Source organism: Aulonocara sp. 'chitande type north' Nkhata Bay, linkage group LG3, assembly GCF_057382095.1.
Source record: "Aulonocara sp. 'chitande type north' Nkhata Bay isolate Kocher_YH1m ecotype deep benthic linkage group LG3, A_spYH_male_GT1.1, whole genome shotgun sequence".
NCBI classification, from domain to species: domain Eukaryota; kingdom Metazoa; phylum Chordata; class Actinopteri; order Cichliformes; family Cichlidae; genus Aulonocara; species Aulonocara sp. 'chitande type north' Nkhata Bay.
Genome location: NC_141346.1, coordinates 61,781,622 through 61,789,442, shown reverse-complemented (window position 1 = coordinate 61,789,442; position 7,821 = coordinate 61,781,622).

The following is a 7,821-nucleotide window of genomic DNA, read 5'->3' as shown; positions in this document are numbered from 1 at the left end:
GTGTAGCAGCTTGAAAATAACTGCTTGGTTAACAGCAGGTGTACAGGCAGGTGCTCTGATCAAATAACATGTTTGGCTAAAGAAACAGAAAATAAAAATATGTAAATAGGAACACCCACATCTCTACTTCTTCTTCTATTTTCCATTTCACACTTACAAAAAAGTTCTCCTGTGTAGGTGTTGAGACAAATATATGTCAATTTAATACTTCAGACAGGCCCCAGAGCAGGTCTGAACAATTAGTCCACTTAAAATCAAAACTGCAATTTGAAACCATGCAATTAGCAATTTTGCAAAGAAAACTTGGCTAGGCTAAGCTAAGCTAACTGTTAGACAAAGTAGAGGAGTTGGAAGAGTAAAGGATTCTGGTTAACTCCAGTTCAACTTAACATTAAATTAAACTGACAAATATCATGTTTATATTCATATCTTAGTCTTCTGATGAGCTCTATCTTATAAATCTATTAGACTCAGACGAGGTCGGCACAGGGACAGGCCTCGGGGGTCCAGGCCCACCTGGTGAAGTCCTTCTTCCCCAACATCTTCTGATGTACTTCATTTATACATTTTGGTAATGAAGTACTTAAACTACCACCTCACTGATTAGTTATTGCAGTGTGAGCTCAGTTCAATTAATCAGGTCACAGTAGTTTAGCACTTCTACAGCAATCATGCAACCAGCATGACTGAGGAGGACACTGGGTGGACGGGCTTTGCAGGTCAGACTTTGAAACTATCTTTTATTGTCATTACGCCAAAAGCAGTGAAATTATATGCTGTCCCATTCAGTGCAAATAAAGAATCTGTGTTTACTGACAGGACAAAGCACTGAACATGATTTCATCTGTTAACCTGGACAAATTCCAAAACAATTCCTTATTATTTCTTTTTCTTAAGTAAAACCAGTAAAAGCTTCTACTTCAAAAATATGGACTTAACACTGAGATCCTGATATTTTAGACCAGTTGAATTTAGATGATCTTTTTTAGTTCATTCAGTTTGCTGGTTCTAACGACGACGGTCTTCATCAGTTTTAATGTCACTGTGACTCATATCTCTGCATGGCTGTTTTGTTCTGAGTGCACTGTGACAATGAAGTTAAGATCCGGTGATCAGCACAGCAGCCTGGGAGTGACTGCTTGGTTAACGACAAGGTTTACAAGACCTGATCAAATGTCACACTGGAAATATTTTGCAAGTGAAACAGCAAATGAAAAAATGTAAATATGTTAACTGGACCACCTACATTGTTTCGAGAGCAGAACTAAAGAGTGCGACCCATCACTTCAGTTTCAGCATATAATTTCTATTTAACACTCAAAAAAATCTGTTGCACAAGTATTAAAAATATATTCACAAATGAAATTGACATGCCTGAGATGAAAACATTACTCATACAAGTTGTCAGGTAAAGTCTATAGCACTGTTACATCTAAATATGGACACTGAGCTGGGACGATGTCACAGATCTGAGCCTCTGCACCTTCACTATACGTTTGTGTATGTCAGGCCTGTCCTGTATCTCTCCACCACCTGATCCAACACACCACCAAATCCTGATCAGCTGATCATCTCTGCTCCTCTAATCACCTGAATATCCAAGTATCCGAAAGTGTCCATCGATCTGACAATACAATTGTAAAACCGATCACTGACCTGTGCCCTAATGTGTTCTGTGCACTTGTGAACACACTTCCTTATGGAGTACGTTTATTAAGGACACTCTTTCATTAGCACACAGGTTCAATAACACAACAAATAACCTCCAATAAACCTTTTAATAAACTGTCATTGGAGGCTGATGTGTTCTCTCTTGGCTTGTTTTCTTGTTGTGTGCCACACAGAAAATAAATGCATGGTGTCTTAACTCACTGATACGGGGATATCAATGAGCACAGAGTCCAGCCAACGATGGCACAAAGTCAAACCTCCTTCAAGGAAACTGGAGAGTCCAACACTGGCATTGAGGCTACCCCAACAATATCAATATGGTGTAACTTCCTGCTCTAACTCAGGCTCCTTCCCCACAAGAAAGATGATATTTTATGTACTCGAAGTCAGACCTGGAATCTGCGGGTCAGACTTCCTGGGCCCCCGACCCCTGACCTCTGAGATTTTCATGTCTTGTATTTTATAATATTTATCTTTTGTTCTTCTGCCAAAATTGTAAACACTGTCATCATGCCATATTGCACTGTTGTTCGATCAGCTTCATTAAATATACTTTTATATATACTTTTATCCTTTGTTTTGTTATACATCCATGTAAACCCTCATATGAAATTATTACAACCAACTGGTAGTAAAACAAAAATAAAAAGATTGTTCAACATTTTAACTGCAAATGGTCAAAACATTCACTTTATTTGCCAAAAATTATACTTAAAAAGGGGAAAAAAGAAGTGTTAATAGTTTATTTGAAAGGTCAAAATATACCAACACATCTTTTTATTTTAAATCTATTTGTTTGTGCATTAATTTTTTTTCTAAAGCCAGATGTGGAAAAACAGGCTGCATCTACATGCAGGTTCTTGTGGTCAGTGGTCATCATATTTGCATTATCTTTCTGAGTCACAAGCAGGGAAGTGTTAAAGTTTCCTAGAAGTGGTGGGCCAGTGATGTAGGTGTGGATGCAAAGGATTATTTGAGGTGGTGCTGATCAGAAGTATAAAAATCAAAGTGTCCAGATCCAAACACACTTTGTTCCTCTGTGACAGAAGTGAACTAGAACTCACAGCAGCATCTGAACTGCAGAAGAGATCTCTGCTCATCTCCGTCTGCATTCCTCTTTTGGTAAGAACTTATTATGTATCATTTAAAATGATTTTCCTTTTAAAGCTGGGCAGCAGGCTCACGTTGAACATCTCCATAAACTGTCATAATTCTGCTGCTACACTAAACACTGCATTCGGTGAGCACACTAAACTTACGTAAGCTGTATATTTGCACGGTGAGAGACCTGTTTTTGCTGATTTGTGTTCAAATACAACAAGATCTTATTTAAACTGACTGTCAGATGTTGCCTATCCAGTTATGTAATGAACCCACTATATACATGAACCACAGACCCTTCACCACATCTTCATCACCTGCTGTTCCAGACAACCAACTTATACCTGAACCACTGCAGGTTAATCATCATCATTAGTAAAGGAAAAAAAAGGTGAGTGTCTTATTATTTTTATTTTGCAGTGTGTCACTGTTACTACAGAGCACACTGAAACATGTGACAGGAAAGAATAACTGAGTGCAGAAAGGCTTTTATATTAAATCGGATTTAAACTTTGTTCTTAATGAACCGGATCTATTATGACCTGGACTTTTATCTATAAAATGGGCTTGTGAAACCCAGAGGAAAACTCTCTCAATATATCTGTAGATATAAATATATATTTATCCAAATCACATCAAGTAAAAAAGGCAAAATGACAAAATTAAAAAAAAGAATAACAAAAAGTATAAATTAAAACACAAAATTTTAAGGCAAAAACAAATATCTTGATGTCTTAATACGATGAATATAAAATATAAAGTAATACAACAAGGTTAAATATCTAAACATTTAAACTACTTCAGCTTTTCAAAGCTTCTTTTTCCAGTTGAAAATGACATCATCACGCCTGAATCTGCTTCCAGGAGCTGTCCAGATCAGGCTTGTTCAGGATATTTAGAAATCGTCCTAACAGTTGAAAAATAAAAAATAAACTGAGAACAAAGTAATATATATGATTAGAAATAAATAAAAAAGAAAACTATAAATAAAACGACTTCTTTCATTTAAAGAAAAAGGTCTATCAGTCCTCTTGTCGTGTGTGTTTGCAGCTCACAAAGACGACTTGCTGAGCTTCAGGATCCAAAAGGATGTATCTGCCAAATTCTTAATGTGGAAAAATGTCCATGTGTTTTCTTCTCCAGGAGACGATGAAGACACTGTTTGTCTGCACGATGCTCGTGCTGCTCTTTGCTTCCGGATTTTCCAAAGTGAACAATTTTCAACCAAGCGAGCACCGACCTGAAGAAACACCTTATGAAAAGTTTAGAAGACAGCATGTAGATGCTAAGATGACTGAAAAGCTGTGTAACACAGAAATATCAAATAGGAATATCTACAAACTTGACAACAGTTGTAAGGAAACCAACACATTCATCCTCAGCATTCCAGCAAAGGTCAAATCCATTTGTAGAGGTGATGGGAGCTACGATGAAAATAGCGGCATGACGTATAGTACCGCAACGTTTCGCATAATTAAATGTAAGCTAAAGCATCAGGGAGCCAGGAAACCCAGCTGCCAGTATGAAGGCAGGCTTCTCACCAACAGGATCATTGTCGTGAAATGTGAAGGGAAGTTACCTGTGCACTTCGATCGGGACCTTCTGCCCTCTGAGAGCAACGATGGCGAGCAACTATGAGGAAAGAGTGGTGTGGAGGGGGGGCGTGGTCTGCGATGCTGCTGCAGGTGAGATGGATGTACCTGCGCTGCATTTGCTATCACGCCTCGCCAACTTAAAAGGCTTTGTGCTGTCTGAGTTGTTGGTGTTGTGGATGTGTTGGCTGGCAGTCCACAGACAGACTGATTTACACAACTGTGGAAAAAATAAAATTAATAAATAAAATAAATTGGAAAATATAGATGTGTCATTATTTCATATAGATTTCAAATAACATACCATTTGATGTCAACATGGTTTAGTTGCATTTGCAGTGCTCGTGCTGTTATATTCTTATGATTCTGTTCATTTTATGAGTGTATCCTTCAGCCTTGCTTCACATATTTACTGCTGCTTGATCAGCTTTAGTCCTGCTAGCATCAGCACAGGTAGAAACAGATCACACATCAGAGAATCGGCCGTGCATCTAAATGCAAATGGAAACTAAAAATGAAAACATAGATAACTGAGCTGAACTTCATAGATCTGAAAGTTGACCAATGCATACATAGTGCTAAAAATCAGGTATCGGGAAAACACATTATTTTATATTATGCTGAAGTCAATTGTTATCCTTTTTTAAAACTATATCATATAATAAAGTCTGTTTTGAAGTTTACTATGGTAAAAAAAATATTTTAAGGCTCTTCAGATATACTGTAACTTCATAGGTATGAACCATCAAAGCATTTTCATCATGAATATAAAACTTCATTAGGTAGATCTGTTCAAATACTCATTAATGCAAATATCTGATCAGCCAATCACATGGCAGCAACTCAATGCAGGTGTAAAAGGTGAGGTCTAAAAAGAACCTTTAAGAAAATATGAATCATCTTAATCAGTCTTTAATTATGAAGCAATGGCCTAACTCCCTCTGACAAACAGACCTGTGGCAAAATTTATAAACCACTTTTGACTTTTTCCAAGGTGAACATTGTCTGGCAGCAGGTGCCCTTCCCCTCCCAGATCACGGTTCATATCTGATTTTCAGCTCTAAAGTTTATTTTTCTCTTCATAACAACTGTGCAAAGGATGATTTCTGAGGATGATGACTCATTGAAAATGCTTGGATGCTGACAATTATGCAGAGTCAGGCATGGAAAGGCTGCTCTTTGTGACAGGTGGGTGCTGTCATACATGGGTGTAGCTGCCAGCTGTCCTCGAGGCTTCACCTCTGCTAAACGTGTGTCTCTGAACTTGACCTGGTCTCATAAACTCTCCTGTGATTTTTATTTTGCATCCTTGGTTATTCAAATGAATGATTAATATATTAATATGAATCTATACAGATTTGTCCACACTGGATATGACAGTAAGAGTTAGTAAAGCTCTGTTAACGTGTCCCTCTACAGCCTGTTGTTTCTTAGTTTCACCAGTGAAACTGAATTAAAAACAAAACATAGATGACATATTGTCGCCTAGGCAACCACCAAGCTCCCAGTGCCTACAGACATTCACTAAAACATGCTGGTCATTGGATCGTTTGAATAAATACCTTTAACTAAATATCAATGTTTTCGACATGTCTTAGTTTACATTATTACACAGTTATTATGAGAGAGCATGTCTAATATTTTTCCACTAAACAGTCGTCTTCTCCTTTGGTTTGTTTGTAACAACCATTTATAAAAACTTGTGTTTTGCTTTTGTTTTATTTTTAACTGCAATTCTGGTCGAGTAGCTTTTATAGTGTTAATTCAACATATACTACAAAATAAAATGACTTTTTTTAAAGTACATTTGTGGACATTTTATTTTCAAACTATCCAATCACAGAATCAAATGCACAAAGCCTGTGATGTCATCAAAGGCACAAAGCTTGTGATGTCATCAAAGGCACAAAGCTTGTGATGTCATCAAAGGCACAAAGCTTGTGATGTCATCACATTCTGTCATTGGAAGGAGAAATTCAGTCAACTGTAGCAACTCTTTGGTGGCAGAACTACAAAAAACCTGTTTGTTAAAACCAAGATAAGGAAGACACAGAGACGCAGAAGCAGACGCAGAAGCAGACGCTGAAGCAGACGCTGAAGCAGACGCATATAAAATGGCAGAAGCACAGATGGAAGTGGTCGTGAGCCCAAATATAACAGTTTTGCAAAGATCGGAAAATGACCTCAAAAAAGCCCAAACACCAAATCCTGAAACACGTCCTCTGGCACAAGTTCAAACAGAAGTGGTTGTGAAAGGCAAGAAAAAAAGGGGGCAAAAACAGAAAAGAGTGGCTGAAGAACCCAGACGACCGATTACTCGGGCGTATGCTCGGGCTCTTCTAGAAGCCCAAAACAACGTGGCTGATGGAAGCAACCTGAGAAATGAAGAAGTGTCAGGAAACCCTGAAGGAACCTCTGAAAGGGAAAACCCTGAATCCCTCCCTATGTCAGAACCAAAGGACGACGTGAATATGGAGACAGAGGCAAACATGAATAACGCCAGTGGACAAAACCCTGGGCCAAATGGAGGGACGTGGCAACATCAGCCAAATCCCAGATTTATACCCCATCATGGCAGAGTCCAGTATGATTCATGTTGTGAGATTGCTGCTCTCAGGCATCAACTACAAGCTTCCCAAAACCACCAGAACGAGCTTTACTGGAAACTGGTAGCTGCTAATAAGAGGGCTTCTTATTACCAGTCTAAGGTGACCAAACTTCATGCACAGATGATCGCCGACAAAAAACAGCATGAAGAAACAATTAAAGAGCTCATAGAGCAACTGGAGGAGGCTAATGATAATAATAAGCCTGATAAGAGCAAAACAGAGGTTCAAGCAAAGGACAACCAAGCAGTTGTCATGCTGGATGACATGATCCGTGTCCTGCACGAAGACGTCAGCGACCCTACCACAGAGCAGTGTGTGGATTCTTCTACACAAACCACAGAGGCTTCACACACGGACTGTGTAGGTCTGAAGGAGGCTCAATTTGAAGTCCAATACAAGACTCAACAAGAGCAAATAGGAACACTCCAACAACAGCTCCTAGAAGCTCAACACCAACTCAAGGAACAGGAAGACAAACATAGGCAGGACCAGGAGACACTGAACATGGAAATCAGTGAGCTTAAATCCCAGCTCTGCTCCAACAAGGAGCTTCATGACATGAAAGTAGAGACTCTTTATCAAGAGTTGAAAGAAGTCAAAGCGTCCTACATTAAAATCACACAGGAGCAAAATGAACAAAATTCCAACACAGCAAATGGAAAATCTGAGCTTCTGGTGGAAAAAGACACCAAAGAACAGGACAAGGAAGAAGAAGAAGACTCCCTGACATCAACTGAGATGTCTCTGCATGACTCTCTACAACAAACAGAAGACAGAGAGTAAACGATAACTACCAATCCAGCTGAACTCGAAACTGAAGCTAAGACTGTGCCAGAGAAAAAACCCAA